The sequence below is a fragment of the Lipotes vexillifer genome, unplaced genomic scaffold, assembly GCF_000442215.2.
Source record: "Lipotes vexillifer unplaced genomic scaffold, Lipotes_vexillifer_v1.1 scaffold504, whole genome shotgun sequence".
NCBI classification, from domain to species: Eukaryota; Metazoa; Chordata; class Mammalia; order Artiodactyla; family Lipotidae; genus Lipotes; species Lipotes vexillifer.
Genome location: NW_006785225.1, coordinates 3,641,742 through 3,662,508, shown reverse-complemented (window position 1 = coordinate 3,662,508; position 20,767 = coordinate 3,641,742). Strand labels below are relative to the sequence as shown.

Genomic DNA, 20,767 nt, shown 5'->3' with positions numbered 1-20,767 from the left:
GAAAAGTACAGCTGTCCACACTGACATCTCAACTCTGGCCTATATGATGGTCTTACACAGACAGACACACACACGATGAGGGTCTCATACAGACAGACACACACACATGCATGCACACGCCCTGTGCACACACTCTCTTTTAAAATAGATTTTGGTGCTTATAAATACAAGATGACCAATATTATACATGTTACAACAAATTTTGATTGTATTTCTTTAGTGTTTCATTTTCTCTTTTTATTTATTCAGTTAGTTATGGCAGTAACTGTAACAGTCATTTAGTATCACTTCTGCTTCAGTAAATTACCTTGCTTTATCCCGGGCGGGGGGAGAAACCTAAAACTCAAAGAAGAATGTAATAAGCCCTAGAACAATATATACATTGCACTGAGATAGGATTAGCTCCTTCAGAACGTGGTAGGGTTTAGCACAAGAGGTATGAGAGTGGACCCCCAGGGATCTTCTTAATGGGAGATTGCCACTAGGAAAAAAAAAAAAGAAAAACAGGAAAAAAGAGAACATGATTAACCACAGAGGAAGGGTAGTAAAAAGAAGAGAGAGCGTAGGGTAACCAGTAAGAAAGTAAACTATATTATTTTCCCAGTGCCACATCGTGGGCCAAAAATCTTGCTCATTCAGGGAATTGGCAGAGATGAATCATTTTTCTCCTTTTCAGTTTTTGGTACATTCTTTCTGAGCAGCTCATTTGAAGAATGTAAACTCCAGGAACATGGATCTGTGTATCCCAGAGCTTTCGGAGTGATGAGAACCCTGGTTGTTGGTAGAACGAAGAGGCAAGAATACCCTAGTGTCTGACACCAAGTCCTAGGTGTGTGCCCTTAACCTGCCTCTATCTCCAGCCTCAGTTCTTGCCACATCATAGTTAACCCACTGCAGCCTCACAGGTCTGCTTCTCACCAATGAGTCCTCCAAGCTTCTGGCATTTGTTTTGGTCTGAAACCCTACGTCATCCTGCCCAATAGATACATAGTATGAACCACAAAGCAAGACTTATGTGTAATTACAAATTTTCTAATAGCCACAACTAAAAATGTAAATTAGACATTGTGAAGTTAATTTTGATAGTAATTTTTTATTTAACCCAGTATATACAAAACATTAACATTTGAGAAGTAGTCTATATAAAAATGGAGGTATGAACAACGTATTTTCTTTTCTTTTTTTTTTATAATAACATGTAGAAGTTTTTGTGTATACTGGGCTTACAGCACGCCTAAATTTACACTAGCCATTTTTCATGTCCTTCATTGGACAGTGCAGTTCAAACGCTTACTGTCTTCACTCTCTGCCCTCCGCCTTTCCCCGGGAAGCTGTTCTAACCTGCTATTATGGCTTAGAGAAAAGCTTCCCTTTCTGGAGATCAGATTTTACCTCTATATCATATACTCTCTTATAAAATTCTTCATTATAGAAATTCTATGCTAATGAGTAATAACTCTTGGTGCTATCAGTCTAAAATCTGTATTCCTCACTAGACTGAAGGCTCCAGGAACACTTCTTTCATATTAATCCTTATATCCCCTGTGCTTACATAATATCCAACAAGAGGAGACATTTAATCAATACCTATTGAATAATCATTATTTAGTGCCTCTGACCCTTTATTTCCTCATCTATATAACAGGGATAAAAACGCCTATCTCATAGAGTGATTATAAGAATTAAACAACTTCATACATTCATGCATGTGTGTGTGTGTGTGTGTGTGTGTGTGTGTGTGTGTGTGTCTGTACTTAGAACAATGGCTAATACATCATAAGTTCTATATAGGGTCTGGCTTTTGGTAACAGTCATAGCAGTACGACTAAATCTAATTTTGTGAGGATTAAAGCAGACAGTAGATTGAGGAGGGTGCCTGGCATATGATAGTGCTACTTTTAAAAATTTTGTTATGCTCAGTCTATTATTTCATATAAATGTCATAGAATATGCTCTAGTAATTAAACCTCTTAGTATTAATTTGTAGTCCCAACCTTGGATTGCAATATTCTTAAGAGGTCCAGGAAAATAAAGAGTATTCTTCATTTAACAGCACCCTGCACATATAATTACTAGAAGAAATGCAGAATTAAGCTTTAATTAAGGCCCACATGAGACTGCTTGGTGAATGTGTCTAGGTGGTAATATTGCTTCTAGAGTTTAGTATTTCCCCTTCCATCAATGTTTTTTTTTCAAGTATCACACTGTTTATTGACAAATACAAGTATATAAAATCAGGGCATGAACATGACTTGATAAATTAAGTAGACTTAATTTCAATACTGTAATACAAGGACCAATTCAAATTCTCACCATTAGTTTCACACCCACAAAGACCACTTCAAGGGCACTTACAATCTCTCAAAATTTATCAGTTTTGTGCAAGTAAACCATGTTTCTTTTAAAAACACTTGCGCACTTGCCCAGGCTCAAGGATATTAAAATCTAGCACATAAAACCCATTACTAGAGGTAGAAATACTGGCAATATACTATTACGGCAGCAACCATCAATTACACTTAAGAATTTTTCTGTAACAACCAAATGGATAAGTAAATATTGCAACAACTCAAGTATTACTAAGCAAAGTGCATTTCTACAGTATTCAGTGTTGCTATTCAGTTTTCTAACTTAAAACAACCTATGATAACTGGCAGCAAAGAAGGTCCCTGCAATAGACTGCCTCTGCTTGAGAACTTATGATGTAATTATTGCATGCTGCTAACATACTATCTGAACATTAAAGATACTCCTAAAATATTTGATGGTAGACTATGATTAAGACATTACACTGCAAAAAAACTTACGCAGAAGGAAATCCTGACACGCTTCTGCTTTAAATATTGTGCAAACATTACAGCAGAATGAATTTTTGCAGTGGTTAGGTCAAATGCAGTTACGTCATAGCAACGGTATGTTTTGCACAATTTAAGGCTTTGGCTGATTCTTTTAGTCAGCTTCGTCCTCTGATTCTTCTTCTTCAGCAGTTTCTAGCCAGGTTAGTCACTGATTCACCTGGAACAAAGCCTTTCCTTTCCCTGGGAACTCTTGGGTTATATCTTCTTTCCAAGCCAAGAAAACTTCTTCAATAATTTCCATGTCATAGAAGTGAACAAAAAAGCAGAGTAACATGCCTTTCGGGAAGTTGCTATTGTAGCAGTGCACCTGAAGAGCACAGAGGGCACTGACTTGTAGATCAACGTGATCATGAAGGAATTTCTGCATTACTGGCTTGAAGGAAAGAAGCAGTTGTTTTTCCTGCTCTTTTCTTTGGAAGGAGCAGAGGAAGAATCTCTTTCATCACTGGGTGGGTTTACTTCACTAGAAATGTACTGTAAGAAGCTAGTCACAAAGATGTTCACAAATCCTTTACCTACATGAAGTTTGGGAGAGATGTTACCTTTAATCCACTTATATATGGTTTGAGGGGATGGTCCAACTTTATTTGCTTTAACAGTGCCTTCTCCAATTTGAGGAGTGGGAATAAGAAACTCAGTCCGTTTCCTCCCAAGATCTCCTTATTCTGATCAATTTCTGGGAGCATTTTCTGCATATTAACCTTGCTTTGTTGGAAAAGCTCTGTTAACCACTCTCGATCTTATAATTTAGCTAATTGCTGAAGACAAAGTAAAAAGAGAGGAAAATGGGTGCCACTTTCCAGTGGTTGAGCTAGTTCTGAAATGCTCACCAGCTCCGAAATGATAGCATGAGCTTCAAACTGTGCTAAATATGATTTCACCAAGGGGGTATCAATCTCCAGTTTGGGGCACTGGTCCAATACACTCAGGAAAGCCTGCATGATGAAGTTGTCACTTGTGGCCATCCCTTCCTGTTTGAGTAAACTGATCAAAGGACTTGCTTTTTCCTTATCTTCATCGCTTCTATCTAGTGACAGGATGATTACTTTGCTTAATATCTCAGGGAGAAAGTGTTTAGAAGCCCTCATCTCTCTTACACCATTGACAGCTTCGTTTGCATTTCCACTATTCAGATACTTGGTTACAACAGTTTTGGTTAGTTTAAGCAGTTCTTCCTTTGATGGTGGTGGCTTTTTACTGGTCTTGGCAGGCTTTTCCTGAATAAGTGGTGGATTAGTTTTGAGACCAAGCTGAGGTGTCTGTCCCAGAGGTGGTGTTTGAGTGTGTGGTGGTTGTGCACTAGAAGGAATCATAGTTATCTGGGGCTGATGCTTTGGCACTTGATTTTTATTCATTAGGAAAGACTGAGCAGGCCTCAGGCTAATCTCATCTGCATTAAGCTGTCCTTTCTTAGAAAACTGAGGTAGCATATCCTTCAACTGTCCTTGCAGTTGGGATAAAATTCCCTGACTCTGGTTATGGTAGAGCTGGCTTAGCCCCTGGCTTTTCATAAACTTGCCTCCCATCTCCCCAAACTGTGATTGTGTGGGAGGTATGATGTGTCCCCCACGGCCACTGAAGAGTTGATTTGAACAATGACGCCCCATAGTGGGTGAAAATCTATCCTGGATAACTCCTGGACCAGTACCAATTCTGCTACCTGGCATTTGTCCAAACATATCAGCAAGTCCTCCAAGTGGGTCCCTATCCATTGTCATCCTGGGTGGCATGAACGGTCCCTCCAGAAAGAAGTCACTTCTCATCCCTTGAGCCATAGGAGCAGGAATAAACACTCCTAGATCTTTTACTGCATCTTGACGGATTTGATTGATCATCTTTGGTCCATCGTCAAGAAAAGCCTTGCGAGGAACTCAATGGTGTTCTTTCAACTCTATGGTATGCTGCAGCAGGAAACGAATCCTCACCAGCAATTCCTTACTTAACATCAAGGAGCACATTTGGGCAAAGTACTGATCCATTAAGGACTTGGCTCTTTCCTGGTCTAATCTAGGTCCCACTGTCCTCATTATCTGACAGAGGCACTCCAAATCCTCTCCCATATCTTTGAGTTGGAGTCTCTTCTTTTTTTCCAAAAGTGTTTTGGAAGGATAGATTCATAAATAAGATCAAGCTTTCCAAGTTCTCCAACGAATTTGATGTTCCCCAACATCTTGATCTTAGCAATGGCTCTCTGTTCCTCCTCCTCGGGGAGGAGGTGATTTTCACGCTTATCATAGATATCAACATTTCTGGTTCGGTTTTCAAATTCATCTTGTAATTTGGAAATTCAGAGGCATCTGAATGTTGTGCTTTGCTTCTGTCCTGGTTGACCCTCTGCTGCTGGACCATCGAAGTTTGGTTCATCTTCTGCCAATCGCAGACATAGCTGAGCATACAGTGAGCTATACTTTGGCTGTTCTAGGGCTTTGTCCACAATCAGCAGTATGACCCCTTTAAGGATGAGTTTAGACTCTACACCCACAATGAGGAGCTCAAGGCATAGCTTGTCAAACTTCTGAGGAGTAAGCTTACTTAGTATGCCTCTTACTTTCCTGAAGATTGCATCATGTCGTTCTTTTTCATTTGCGTAGTTGTTTGCTACGGAGTTGTCACCTCGTCTAGTGTTTCCTGCAGGAATCCATTTCTGCGCGTTTTGCCCTGGGGATTTCCCCAGGAACTCACTGTTGCCAGTAGTCTTAAGATAGTGCTGAGGTGCACCCTGGCTTCCTCCTCCGCCAGAAGCAGCACTGAAATGAGAAGTACCACCTTCTGCAATCTCACTCTTCACTTTGGCAGCTTGACAACGAAGAATCTTCAAAAGAATAATATTAATGGATGGGGTGGGAAGGGAAGGGGATGGGAGAAATGAAAAACCTTCACCGAGAACTCAGCATTTGCCACTGCAGCTGCCTCCTCAGGGTCTGGTCATCGGGGACGGGGAAGGGAGGGGGAGGGGAACGAAAAAGAAAAAAGGCAGAGGGAAGGGGGAGGAAGGAGTCGCCCCTTCCAGCAATGTTATGTGATTTAAGAAGGCATTTGAGTTTCTGTAGTTTTATTTGTCTAATGAGAGGTAGGACTGGTGATTATTTCCTAAATTTGGGCCAGTCATGAAAATCTGTCCCCATAACTGATTCTTCTTTAGCCCCCTCTGCAGAGACATACACTGTTAATCAGCTTATTGTACTTTCCTTTTCCTTTCATTGTCTTTACTCCTTCCATCTGAAGTGTAGTTGTAATAAAGTCAGTCGAGCCTCCTGCAGGCTAATGTGGACTGGGAAATAATGGGTTACACCTATAAGGCCTCTCTAGCTTGCAAATGATAAGAATCCGTAGTGACTATCCAGTCCATCCAACATTAAAATAGAAATCTAATAGTATAAAATGGTTGTAAAGATAACCCAATGTCCCAGGCAAGGATTTAAAACGCTTTATTTTTTTTTTTTTTTAAGTAGAGTTGATTTACAATGTTGTGTTAGTTTCTGGTGTATGGAAAAGTGATTCAGATATACATAAACACACACACATACATATATGATTCAGATATATATACACACACATACATATTCATATATATTTTCTTTTTCATATTCTTTTCCATTATGGCTTATTACAGAATATTAAATATGGTTCCCTGTGCTATATAGTAGGACCTTGTTTAAAAAGCCTTTTTTAAAAATCAGATGTTAACCCTCAAGAGGGAGCCATCTATAACTCAGTATAAAGGACTTAGTTGCCACAATAACCCTTTGTTCTGGACAAAAGTCTGATATGTTCACTGATTTCTACAATCAAAAGATGACTACATGGTGAAATTAGGTTGATTTTCCTTTGAGGCCCAATGGTCAGTAAGTGGTCAGAATGGCCAGTAGGGATATGGAGATCCTATGGGTCACAGGCAGGAGTGGAGGTACCACCAAATTGCAGCTCAGACTATCACCAAGAGGAAAGGTAATGGCTTTTAATCAAGAAAGTCAAGATAAGTGGGCTTTCAAAGAAAGGGAAGCAAGAAATTGGAGACCTGTGGAGGACATAAAAGAAAGGGGAGTAGCTGGAGGATTACTGTGCACATTTCATATTTAACACTCGAAAATGCCTCTGCCTGTGGGTAAAAGCTAAATAAATTAGAAAATGTTAGTAGGATTTATCATGCATCATGCAAATAAAAAGGCTGGAATTCAGTCTGATGTGAGTTACTTTGAATTCTGAAACCACAATTTAATAGCTGCGTGCTTTTTGTCTGCTTACTTAAGCTTGATAAGCTTCCACAGTCTCTACTTCTAAAGTAACAGGGAAATGCCTATGGTAAAGATTTCTTTTGGCTTTCTTTGAATTACTAAATGGCACAGAACAGATATAAATAATGCTATTTCTCTTTTCTGTCCCCTTCTTTCTTTCATCTGAATAGCACTGTGTTTGTACAATTCTGTAGTTAGCATGATCAAACCTTCTGCAGATTTCACACTGCACACTTAGGAATACAAACCAAATTAAAGAGAAGAATGTGACAAAATTGCAACGGTGAGTGTGTGTGTGTGTGTGTGTGTGTGTGTGTGTCTTGTAAAAGTTGAAGGTATTGTTTAAAAAGTCTCCATTTCTTAAATTATTTCTGGCTCAATTTTCTAGACTTTCAGGTACTTTTAAGATCTTTTCATTCTTAGGAATAAAACATTCATTTTTGCATACAAATAACTAGCTGGAGATAGAAGAATAGAGACATATACTCAATAGGAATTAGTAACTTTAAGATAGTAATGAGCATAACATAACTATCTTCATCACTTTCATATACACTGCCTTCTTACACACCCACAATAATCAGGTGAGATAGGTAATTACTAGTCATACTTCACAGACAGAGATTATAAGACTCATCTTAAAGTCATAGAGCAAAAAGTTGCAGGCTCTCTAAATCTCACCTTTTCCTATAATATTGCTGCTGCCAAATGCAACAATATTTTCTTGTGTAAAAAGATCACATTTTAATTTCCCCTGATGTTACGAAAACACAAGTACTAGAGAGGAATGTGGTTGACATTAAAACCACTGAAAACAAACTAAGCACTCTTTTTATGGAATCTTTCCAATTTAGGAAAGCCCATAACTATAAACAAAGAAAGTACCATATAGAAGAGAATGAGATAAGTTACTCTCTAGGAAATATTATCCAAAGTCTACATGAATAGGCCTTCAGTCCCAGATATTTAAAGTCTACTAGTTGTGGGCCTAACAGCAGTATACCCAAAAGATAGAGTATCCAGGACAGTATGATGATACCTGCTTTAAGAGAAGTCATTTCCAAATCACTGAACCTTGAACAATGAAAGGTGAGCACTACTGGCATACCTGTTAGACTGAACAAACCCAGAACACAGTATACATGGATCAGATCTTTGCTATCTATAAATATTAAATAAGCATTCAGTCTTGGACAGCTCTGGGCTTTCTGAGTATAGGCATTGTTCTTCAAGATAGGCATATGTAATACCATGTAGTATACACAAAAAAAAATTAATTGGGAAAGGAAGACCTTAATCACAGCTGATTAATTCTCTCTGAAACGTTATCTATGGTCTCTGAACTGTCATTTACCTGAGATCAAAATCTCTGACCTGCCTACATCACAGAATAGTTAGAAATTATCATAGAACTAAAATACCCCATATTGTGTAAAGAACAGACAGATTATAAGGAGGTGTTATTCTCAATACAAATTTAAAACTTCCTGTTGTTTCAATCCATCTAGCTCATTATATGTGAAACTTCTTTTAAATACTAATTAATTTTATTATATTTATTTTTTTTAATTTGGAGCTCATGAATTACTTTTTAAAATTAATTAATATTTTTATAGAGCAGGCTCTTATTAGTTATCTATTTTATACATATTATAATGTATGTATGCCAATTCCAATCTCCCCATTCATCCCACCACCACCATGACGCACCCCACTTTCCCCCATTTCTGTCCATACTTTTGTTCTCTACATCAGTGTCTCTATTTCTGCCTTGAAAACTGGTTCATCTGTACCATTTTTCTAGATTCCACATATATGCGTTAATATATGATATGTATTTTTCTCTTTCTGACTTAGTTCACTCTGTAGGACAGTCTCTAGGTACATCCACGTCTCTGCAAATGACCCAATTTCATCACTTTTATGGCTGAGTAATATTTCATTTTATATATGTAGCACATCTTCTTTATCCATTTGTCTTTTGATGGGCATTTAGGTTGCTTCCATGACCTGGTTATTGAAAATAGTGCTGCAATGAACACTGGGGTGCATGTGTCTTTTTGAACTATGGTTTTCTCTGTGTATATGCCCAGTCGTGGGATTGCTGGATCATATGACAATTCTATTTTTAGTTTTTTAAAAACCCTCCATAATGTTCTCCAGAGTAGCTGTATCAATTTACATTCCCACCAACAGTGTAGGAGGGTTACCTTTTCTCCACACCCTCTCCAGCGTTTGTGGTTTGTAGATTTTCTGATGATGCCCATTCTAACCGGGGTGAGGTGATACCTCATTGTAGTGTTCATTTGCATTCCTCTAATAATTAGTGTTGTTGAGCATCTTTTCATGTGCCTCTTGGCCATCTGTATGTCTTCTTTGGAGAAATGCCTATCTAGGTCTTCTGCCCATTTTTTGATTGGTTTGTTTGTTTTTTTAATATTGAGCTGCATGTGCTGTTTATATATTTTGGAGATTAATCCTTTGTCCGTTGATTCATTTGCAAATATTTTCTCCCATTCTGAGGGTTGTCTTTTTTGCTTTGTTTATAGTCTCCTTTGCTGTGCAAAAGGTTTAGAGTTTCATTAGATCCCATTTGTTTATTTTTGTTTTTATTTCCATTACTCTAGGAGGTGGATAAAAAAGATATTGCTGTGATTTATGTCAAAGAGTGTTCTTCCCATATTTTCCTCTAAGAGTTTGGTAGTGTCTGGTCTTACATTTAGGTCTTTAATCCATTTTGAGTTTATTTTTGTGTGTGGTGTAAGGGAGTGTTCTAATTTCATTCTTTTACATGTAGATTTCCAGTTTCCCCAGCACCACTTACTGAAGAGACTGTCTTTTCTCCATTGTATATCCTTGCCTCCTTTGCCATAGATTAGTTGACCATAGGTACATGGGTTTATCTCTGGGCTTTCTACCCTGTTCCATTGATCTACATTTCTGTGTTTGTTCCAGCACCATATTGTCTTGATTACTGTAGCCTTATAGTAGAGGCTGAAGTCAGGGAGTCTGATTACTCCAGCTCCATTTTTTTCCCTCAAGATTGCTTTGCTACTAGGGGTCTCTTGTGTCTCCTTACAAATTTTAAGATTTTTTGTTCTAGTTCTGTAAGAACTACCCCTGATAATTTCATAGGGATTGCACTGAATCTGTAGATTGCTTTGGGTAGTATAGTCATTTTCACAATATTAATTCTTCCAATCCAAGAACATGGTATATCTCTCGATCTGTTTGTGTCATCTTTGATTTCTTTCATCAATGTCTTATAGTTTTCTGAGTATATGTCTTTTACCTCCTTAGGTAGGTTTATTCCTAGATACTTTATTCTTTTTGTTGCAATGGTGAATGGGAGTGTTTCCTTAATTTCTCTTTCAGATTTTTCATCATTAGTATATAGGAATGCAAGAGATTTCTGTATATTAATTTTGTATCCTGCAACTTTACCAAATTCATTGATAAGCTCTAGTAGTTTTCTGGTGGCATCTTTAAGATTATCTATGTATAGTATCATGTCATCCGCAAACAGTGACAATTTTACTTCTTCTTTTCCAACTTGTATTCCCTTTATTTCTTTTTCTTCTCTGATTGCCATGGACATCATTGTCTTGTTCCTGATCTTAGAGGAAACACTTTCAGTTTGTCACCATTGAGAATGATACTTGCTGTGGGTTTGTCGTATATAGCCTTTATTATGTTGCGGTAGGTTCCCTCTAGGCCCACTTTCTGGAGAGTTTTTATCATAAATGGGTGCTGAATTTTCTCAAAAGCTTTTTCTGAATCTATTGAGATTATCATATGGTTTTTATCCTTCAATTTGTTAATATGTTGTATCACATTGATTAGTTTGCATATATTGAAGAATCCTTGCATCCCTGGGATAAATCCCACTTAATCATGGTGTATGATCCTTTTAATGTGTTGCTGGATTCTGTTTGCTAGTGTGTTATTGAGGATTTTTGCATCTATAGTCATCAGTGATATTGGTCTGTAATTTTCTTTTTCTGTAGTATGTTTGCCTGGTTTTGGTATCAGGGTGATAATGGCCTTGTAGAATGAGTTTGAGACTGTTCCTTCCCCTACAATTTTTTGGAAGAGTTTGAGAAGGATGGTTGTTAGCTCTTCTCTAAATGTTTCATAGAATTCCCTGTGAAGCCATCTGGTCCTGGACTTTGACTGTTGGAAGATTTTTAACCACAGTTTCAAATTCATTACTTGTGATTGGTCTGTTCATATTTTCTATTTCTTCCTGGTTCAGTCTTGGAAGGTTATACCTTTCTAAGAACTGTCCATTTCTTCCAGGTTGTCCACTTTATTGGCTAGAGTTGCTTGTAGTAGTCTCTTAGGATGATGCTTTGTATTTCTGCGGTGTCTGTTGTAACTTTTCCTTTTTCATTTCTAATTTTATTCATTTGAGTGCTCTCCCTCTCTTTCTTGAGAGTCTGGCTAAAGTTTATTAATTTTGTTTATCTTCTCAAAGAACCAGCTTTTAGTTTTATTGATCTTTGCTATTGCTTTTCTGTTTCTATTTCATTTATTTCTGCTCTGATCTTTATGGTTTCTTTCCTTCTACTAACTTTGGGTTTTGTTTGTTCTTCTTTCTCTAGTTCCTTAAGGTGTAAGGTTAGATTGTGTATTTGAGATATTTCTTTTTTCTTGAGGTAGACGGTATTGCTATAAAATTCCTTCTCAAAACCGCTTTTGCTGCATCCCATAGGTTTGGGATCATCGTGTTTTTTTTTTTTTTTTTTTTTTTTTATTTGTGCTGTGTTGGGTCTTCGTTTCTGTGCGAGGGCTTTCTCTAGTTGTGGCAAGTGGGGGCCACTCTTCATCGCGGTGCGCGGGCCTCTCACTATCGCGGCCTCTCCCGTTGCGGAGCACAGGCTCCAGACGCGCAGGCTCAGTAGTTGTGGCTCACGGGCCTAGCTGCTCCGTGGCATGTGGGATCTTCCCAGACCAGGGCTCGAACCCATGTCCCCTGCATCGGCAGGCGGACTCTCAACCACTGCGCCACCAGGGAAGCCCCGATCATCGTGTTTTTGTTGTCATTTGCCTTTAGGTATTTTTTGATTTCCTCTGATTTCTTCAGTTATCTCTTGGTTATTTAGTAATGTATTTTTTTTAGCCTCCATGTGTTTTTGTTTTTTACATTTTCTTCCCTGTAATTTATTTCTAATCTCATAGCATGTGGTTGGAAGAGATGCTTGGCATGATTTCAATTTTCTTAAATTTACCAAGGCTTGATTTGTGACCCAAGATGTGATCTATCCTGAAGAATGTGCCATGTGCACTTGAGAAGAAAGTGTAATGTGTTATTTTTGGATGGAATGTTCTATAAATATCAATTAAATCTATCTGGTCTGTTGTGTCATTTAAAGCTTGTGTTTCCTCATTAATTTTCTGTCTGTATGATCTGTCCACTGGTGTATGTGAAGTGTTAAGCCCCCCAATATTATTGTGTTATTGTCAATTTCCTCTTTATAGCTGTTAGCATTTGCCTTATGTATTGAGGAGCTCCTATGTTGGGTCTATATATATTTATAATTTTTATTTCTTCTTCTTGGATTGATCTCTTGATCACTATGTAGTGTCCTTCCTTGTCTCCTGTAACATTCTTTATTTTAAAGTCTATTTTATCATATTTGAGTATTGCTACTCCAGATTTTTTTTTGATTTGCATTTGCATGGAATATCGTTTTCCATCCCCTCACTTTCAGTCTGTATGTGTCCCTAGGTCTGAAGTGGGTCTCCTGTAGATAGCATATATATGGGTCTTGTTTTTGTATCCATTCAGTAAGCCTGTGTCTTTTGGGTGGAGCATTTAATCCATTCACATTTAAGGTAATGATCGACATGTATGTTCCTACTACCATTTTCTTAATTGCTTTGGGTTTGTTTTTGTAGATCCTTTTCTTCTCTTGTGTTTCCCACTTAGAGAAGTTCCTTTAGCATTTGCTGTAGAGCAGATTTGGTGCTGCTGAATTCTCTTAGCTTTTGCTTGTACATAAAGCTTTTGATTTCTCCGTCGAATCTGAATGAGATCCTTGCCGGGTAGAATAATCTTGGTTGTCGGTTCTTCCCTTTCATCACTTTAAATATATTGTGCCACTCCCTTCTGGCTTGTAGAGTTTCTGCTGAGAAATCAGCTGATAAACTTATGGGAGTTCCCTTGTATGTTATTTGTCATTTTTCCCTTGTTGCTTTTAATAATTTTTCTTTGTCCTTAATTTTGTCAGTTTGATTACTATGGGTCTCAGCATGTTTCTCATTGGGTTCATCTTGCCTGGGACTCTCTGCGCTTCCTGGACATGGGTGGCTATTTCCTTTCCCGTGTTAGGGAAGTTTTCAACTTTAATCTTTCCAAATAGTTTTTTGGGTCCTTTCTCTCTCTCTTCTCCTTCTAGGACTCCTATAATGTGAATGTTGGTGCATTTAATGTTGTCCCAGAGGTCTCTTAGTCTGCCTTCATTTCTTTTCATTCTTTTTTCTTCATTCTGTTCTGCGGCAGTGAATTCCACCATTCTGTCTTCCAGGTCACTTATGTGTTCTTCTGCTTCAGTTATTGTGCTATTGATTCCTTCTACTGTAGTTTTCATTGCAGTTATTTTATTGTCCTTCTCTATTTGTTTGTTCTTTAATTCTTCTAGGTGTTTGTTCTTTAATTCTTTTAGGTCTTTGTTAAACATTTCTTGCATCTTCTCGATCTTTGCCTCCATTCTTTTTCCTTGGTCCTGGATCATCTTCACTATCATTATTCTTTTTCTGGAAGGTTGCCTATCTCCACTTCATTTAATTGTTTTTCTGGGGTTTTATCTTGTTCCTTCATCTGGTACATAGCCCTCTGCCTTTTCATTTTGTCTATCTTTCTGTGAATGTGGTTTTCATTCCACAGGCTGCGGGATTGTAGTTTTTCTTGCTTCTACTGTCTCCCCTCTGGTGGATGAGGCTATCTAAGATGCTTGTGCCAGGTACCTGATGGGAGGGTCTGGTGGTGGGTAGTGCTGGGTATTGCTCTGGTGGGCAGAGCTCAGTAAAAGTTTAATTCACTTGTCTGGTAATGGGTGGGGCTGAGTTCCCTCCCTGTTGGTTGTTTGGCTTGAGGTAACCCAGCACTGGCTCTTTGGTGGGGCTAATGGGGGGACCCCAGCCACCCCCCACCTCTGAAGGAGACCCTCCAACACTAGCAGGTATGTCTGTTTCAGTCTCCTATGGGGTCACTGCTTCTTCCCCCTGGGTTCTGATATGCACACTACTTTCTGTGTGCACTTCAGTAGGGGAGTTTCTGTTTCCGCCAGTACTGTTGAATTCCTGCAATCAAATCCCACTAGCCTTCAAAGTCTGATTCTGTAGGAATTCCTCCTCCCGTTGCTACAACACCAGGTTGGTAAGCCTGATGTGGGGCTCAGGACCTTCACTCCAGTGGGTGGACTTCTGTGGTATAATTGTTCTCCAGTTTGTGAGTCACCCACCCAGCAGATGTGGGATTTGATTTTATTGTGATTGTGTCCTGTTACCATCTCATTGAAGCTTCTCCTTTGTCTTTGGATGTGGGGTATATTTTTTGGTGAGTTCCAGTGTCTTCCTGTTGAATACTGTTCAGCAGTTAGTTGTGATTCTGGTGCTCTCACAAGAGGGAGTGAGTGCATGTCTTTCTACTCCACCATCTTGAAGCAATCTCCTGAATTTTTTTTTTAAATTGGAGTAAAATTGCCTTACAATTTTGTGTTAGTTTCTGCTGTACAATGAAGTGAATCAGCTATATGTATACTTATATATCCCCTCCCTCTTTGACCTCCCTCCCCCTCTCTCCCCCCATCTAGGTCATCACCAAGCACCGAGCTGAGCTCCCTGTGCTATACAGCAGGTTCCCACTAGCTATTTATTTTACACATGGTAGTGCATTTATATCAAACTTAATCTCACTATTTGTCCCACCTTCCCCTTGCCTTCCTGTGTCCACATGTCTGTTTTCTATGTCTACATCTCTATTCCTGCCCTACAATTAGGTTCATCTGTACCATTTTTCTAGATCCACATATATGCATTAATATACGATATTTGTTTTTCTCTTTCTGGCTTGCTTCACTTTGTATGACAGACTCTAGGTCCATCCACATCTCTATAAATGACCCCATTTCATTCCTTTTTATGGCTGAGTAATATTCCATTGTATATATGTACCATTGTTCATTCACTTAGCATATATTTCTTGAACATCTACTCCATTGAAGAAGCTGTGGTACGCCCTTGAAATTTGTTTTTAGAAAACTGTGTTCAGTAAATAATTCTTAGTATATCTATATTTGCTGCCAAAAAAGTGCAGATACTAAGAGACATTTTTCAGGGCATCTTTTGGGTCATATGTTTAAGGTGAAGGGAGAGTGGGATGGAGAAGGAAAAACTAGACCTTTGAGGATAGTGGAAAAGTTTTAATATAGTTACGGAGAATGAGAAAGCAGTAAGATAAGGGGAAGATAAACAAAGCAATGTTGCTAGATTGTTGAGGATCCATTTGGTTTTGGTAACCATTAATTTACAGTCAAATCAACACATTGCTGTGTTCCTGACTCCTATAGACCCTGCCAGTACAGTTTCAGTAAATCAGCTGCAGTACATTGTGTAGAATATATGATTGTATGAAGATCTTTAAGATGTCAGAGTATAGTAGTTTAATTGCAAGATGGTGAAGAGAAAGCCGATGAACTGAAGTTGTGTGATGACAACTGTGTCAATTGCTTTAAACTTTTTTTTCTCTAGATTACTCACAGCAACTCCATGCTGTATGCATTGTTCCATCATTGCTATATATGATATGAAATTCAGGAGAGTTAAGCAACTGGCCCAAGGTCACAAGTGACAAGAGCCAGGAATAGCACCATATTGGCCGCTGTCCTAAGTACATGCTATTTTCTCCCTCTGTACTATCTCTCTATAATGGGCATGCCTTATATTATTCTACAGAGTAAAATCCCGATGTGCACTTTGCCTCAAAATGGCAAGAACACCTATCCTCCAAAATGTTCTTTAGGAGGCAGGGCCTTATCTCTTCAAGGTTTGTGCAAATATATGGTTGATGCCTGCAGTTCTGTTCCACAAAGCATGAAGAAAGTGGGCTTAGTATGGGAGGTTTTGAAGACAGGCATTTTCTATCATTTGCCTCTGCTCTGAAAGGCCCTTGAAATGCCCTGTAGAGCACGAGATTTTGAGCATGACCACATTTTGATAGACCTGCCAGGATACATTAGCTGCAAACACTTCCTCTGGGTTGACCTACTGACCTGATTAGTGGTTTGGCTCAAAATTATCCATCTGGAAGCTGAAGCGTGTCTGCCAAACACAATGGTCAGAGTTTTGGCAGGGTTGAAATTGAGCTGTTCTTTCTAATGATGCCTTGCTAACAGGTTCATTTACCTCCTATGACCACTTCTTGAATGTTATAGTAATGTCATGCTTGGTGGGGTGGAAAACACATAAGCTTTGGAACTGAATAGACTAGAGTTTAGAGTCTGAACTGATTTAACTACTTAATAGTTTGTCAATTACAGTACCACCTTGAGGCCCAGTTTTTTTAATCTGTAAAGTGGGGACAATGATTTCTCTCTCATGGAGTTGTTTTGAGCATTAGAGATAGTGCCCTGTGGTACAATTAGGAATCATTTATTGAACCTTTATTGTTGAAAGCCATTATGTCACATGCTTTAAAAGAGTATCTTATTTCATTTGGAAAATGTCACATTCCTTAAGCATTATTATTATCCCAACTTCAAGAATGAAGAAATAAAGGCTAGATGGGTAAACTTATTTGCCTTATATGACAACCTCACAAGTAGAAAGAGTAGAATTTGGTGTTAATAGGCAGACTCCAGAACTTCTGTGATTTGCCACCAGGTGTAACTGCCTCCTAATGCTATTGTTGAACTTGAAATCTCCTGGTTTGGGGGATTGGCTAGAGATCACCCACCAAAATATTAAATGACAGAGGTAAAAGTTTCAGAAGGGTTTACTAGATATATCTTATATCATTTAGTACTCAATATTATTGTAAGAATGACAAAGAAATACATGAACTGATCTGCTGTAGTCCTCATCTGCCCTTAATTGTGCTGGGATTCCTATAGGAAGTGTGCTGGAGGAATTACCAGAGCTCAAAGTGATTTACCATTCACTAGGTAAACATTTTGCAGAAGTCTCTATTGATGTTCATTATCTTTAAATTGTGTCCCTTTGGTGGTAGATGAATTAAATACGGGAAGCTGTGTTTAAAGTATACATTTTATACCGAAACAACATTTTCCAAAAGGAAACACAGACCTATTTGGGGAGTGTGTGTGTGTGTGTGCCTGCGTGTGTGCACAGGTGTGTACATTGTGTGTGGTGCTCTCAGTTTGCCTAATAAGGGAGTCTGTCTGCTAAGACTTGTCCTCTTTAAGATGTACTGTAATAAAGATTCTGCTTTGGAAAAATTGAGCCAAGAATATGAACAAAATGAATGAAATGTCATAGTTAATGTAGCATATTTCCAGAGGTATCAAAAGAAGCACCAAAGGCATTAAGTGATTGGAAGTATTCTCTGTAAACTTACTATAAAGAGATTTCAAGTCTAAACTCTTTTGACTATCAGGAACTTGACTGAACCCGTCTCTAATTTTAAGTAAATATTTTCAGTAGAGGCCAAGTATTATGTCCCCCCTTTTTGAAAAAAAACATCAGGATGAAGACTTCAACTGTGTTTGGCAAATGAACACTATCTTACTCAGAAATGCACCCAGCACTGCCACTGACGTGATGCATTTATAACCTTGAACAAACCACTGAACCTAGGGCACTGGGAATGAAGCACTTATATGTCAATTGAGGGGTTTTAATTACATGATTGAAGGAGAAAAATTATAAAGGAAAAACAGTTTTGATGATTTGAAGCTCAGATCTCAGCACTACTGCTTCCTACATGTATCCCCATCATAAAAAAGAAAACCTTTATAATTAGAGTGATGTGAAGGTAAGTTCACATAACATATCATGACTTGACAAAACATAAGTAATCAATAAATACCACTTCTCTTTCTTTTAATATCTCACCCTCCACAATTTCACAATTTTATAATTCTAAACCTAGGGAACCAGAAATCTTGATTTTCATGGGAAAGTCACTTAAATTCCTTGGGTCTCACTTTCAACATAAATATAATGAGAAAATTAGATCAAGATTGTGAAGGAGGTTTCAATCCCTCTCAGGCATTGGTAACAGCCTTCTGGAACATTCTGTTGAAAACTTTTAAGGCTTTGTGGAGACTCTATAGGAAAAAATGCTGTTATTAATAAGTCGGCCAAGATACAGGCATGCCACATACACTCCATCCTGGGATAGTGATTTATACTACTCTCCCCAGACTTTAAAGTAAAGGGTTGTGGAATTTGTTGAAGCTTGCCACTGGAAATCGAGTTTAAAAGAAAAATGATGTATTCCTTTAATCGTAGTACAGTGACAAGATGATATCATAAACATATATTAAACAAGACACATATAATGCACTGGAGCCTGTGCTAGGGTTAGTGAGAGACATAAATTTGAGAAAACATCCTACCTTCCAAGAACAAACTACTATTTACTAAGGCTTAATTAATGGGCCTATAGATTTTTACAGGAGTCTCAGTATTAAAGCACCAGTGATGGTCATGAGTATCCTCACGCTTACAGAATAAATTTGCAAGCACACTAGAAAGAATATGTCTACTAATTATATGATTAACTATATTTAGTTTTAATAAGCATTTTCATGTGCCTGACACTGGGTTAAACTTAACACCTCATTTAACCTCACTATAAATGATGAATTAGGTAATACTGTGAATTAATGTGTTTATAAACTAAAGCTTAGAAAGGCAGAGGCGTGGGTCCAAGGTCATACAGTATACATTGGAGCAAAGACTTGAAGCAAGTCCTGCTTGCCTGTAAGTTGGTTGTTTTTATACACAGTTTAAAATTCCATCTTATTAAAATGTCATGGACTGATCTGTGATAGAAGGGCATAAATATGCATCATAGCTACCCAGTCAATGGCTGAAAGAGCACTTTTCCCTCTGATTTTTTGAGCCTCTCAATAAAAATGAAACAAAGTAAAAATGTATCTCCAACATTACTTTGAAAATTTAAAATTTATCAAGAAATATATTTTAGGTATATAAATTAAAAGTGAAAAGGAATCCAGAGAGATCTAAGCAAGTCTCTTAATTTCACAACTGGGGAAAAAACAAACACAACAAACGTAAAACTTTCAAAAGTTATCAAAAGCTAGTCAACAGACTCTTTTTCTGAACTCCTTCAATTTCACCACACTCGACTAGACTGTTGATGATTTCATTTACAACCTGAGTGAGAGGGGAATGCATAGAGAATTTCTAGTACTGTAAGAACTGGGACTTATCTAGTTTCCATTCCCAGGACTTGGCACATTGGAAAAAAAAAAAAAAAAAAAAATAGTAGGACAAAGAGAAGAATTGCATAGGTCAAATTAATTTGAGTTTTGCCTTGAAGGGTGTCTGGGAAGAAAGTAAACAAAACAAACAAACAAAAACATACAATTAAAACAGCAACAAAAAACCCTCAAAAACCACAAATAAGTTAGGGCAGAATATGTTAAAGGGGAGAAGCCAAGATAGAAGCGTATATGGCTATTAATATCCATGGCCACAGGAGCTGAGAGCACTCATTGTGGAGTGTACTACAAAGTGAGTCCGTGCAAATCAAAGAATTCAATGGAGAATATTAAAACAGCAGCAATACCATTAGAGCAAAGAAGTCACATTTAAAACATTGTCTGCCCCCTGGACAAGTAATCAACACAAAGACACAGCATTAATTCATCTGATAAATGAAACTGTGAGCTCCTAATTTGTCCTAGGAACTTTGCTTGGTGCTGTGTATATGATGGTGAATCAAACAGATTTATGTGCAGAGAACTTGACTGAGATCCTATCTCGACACTCATCGGGCTAGACTTTGTCTCAAATATAACAGAGATATTAAGTTTCTACAATTAGGGACAGATTATTAGGACTGTTTACTGTATACTGAACCCTCAGAGTTTTAAAACAGTGGTCTTGATCAGCCCAGACTAGAGTCACAGGATTGAGGCCTAACTAGTCTATACTAAGGGCCTGGGGGCCCCATCAGGAAGAGAAATCAAGGGTAAGAGATCATAAGATACTAACAATGGAGTAGTATATTTATTACTCTATTATAAAATAGTCATTCTGAGTTGTTGCTGTCATAAACTGAACTTAATGAAATGTTTCTGAGTTCTAAGGTTTAATTAGAATCTGGTTCTGTATTAGTGTATGAAATGAAATTTATGCTCACATAAGGGTCTCAAATAATGAGTAATCATCCAAGAAATTGAATTCTCCATGATAAAATAAAAATGGTCATTTCAGTTATAATATGGATCTTAGATCTGGAATAGAGATCATTTTGTTCAACTCCATCATTTTACCATGAAACATCTGAAGAATATGGAAGGTAGAGGGCTTGTTTAAGGTCACATAACTACTTGGAGGGGCAAGGATCTTATTCTCCTGGTTTTCTAAATGAACTTTTCCATCAGACACCATTACATATGTCAAAACCATCACTATTTTCTCATTTTCCAAGATCAAAATGAGACATATTAATCCTCC

General features: G+C 37.9%; 1 pseudogene; it reads right to left on the bottom strand.

Annotated features, from left to right (window-relative positions):
* Nucleotides 1–2,949: 2,949 nt before the first annotated feature.
* Nucleotides 2,950–20,767, bottom strand: part of LOC103082410 (eukaryotic translation initiation factor 4 gamma 2 pseudogene) — a 76,124-nt pseudogene continuing 58,306 nt past the window's right edge.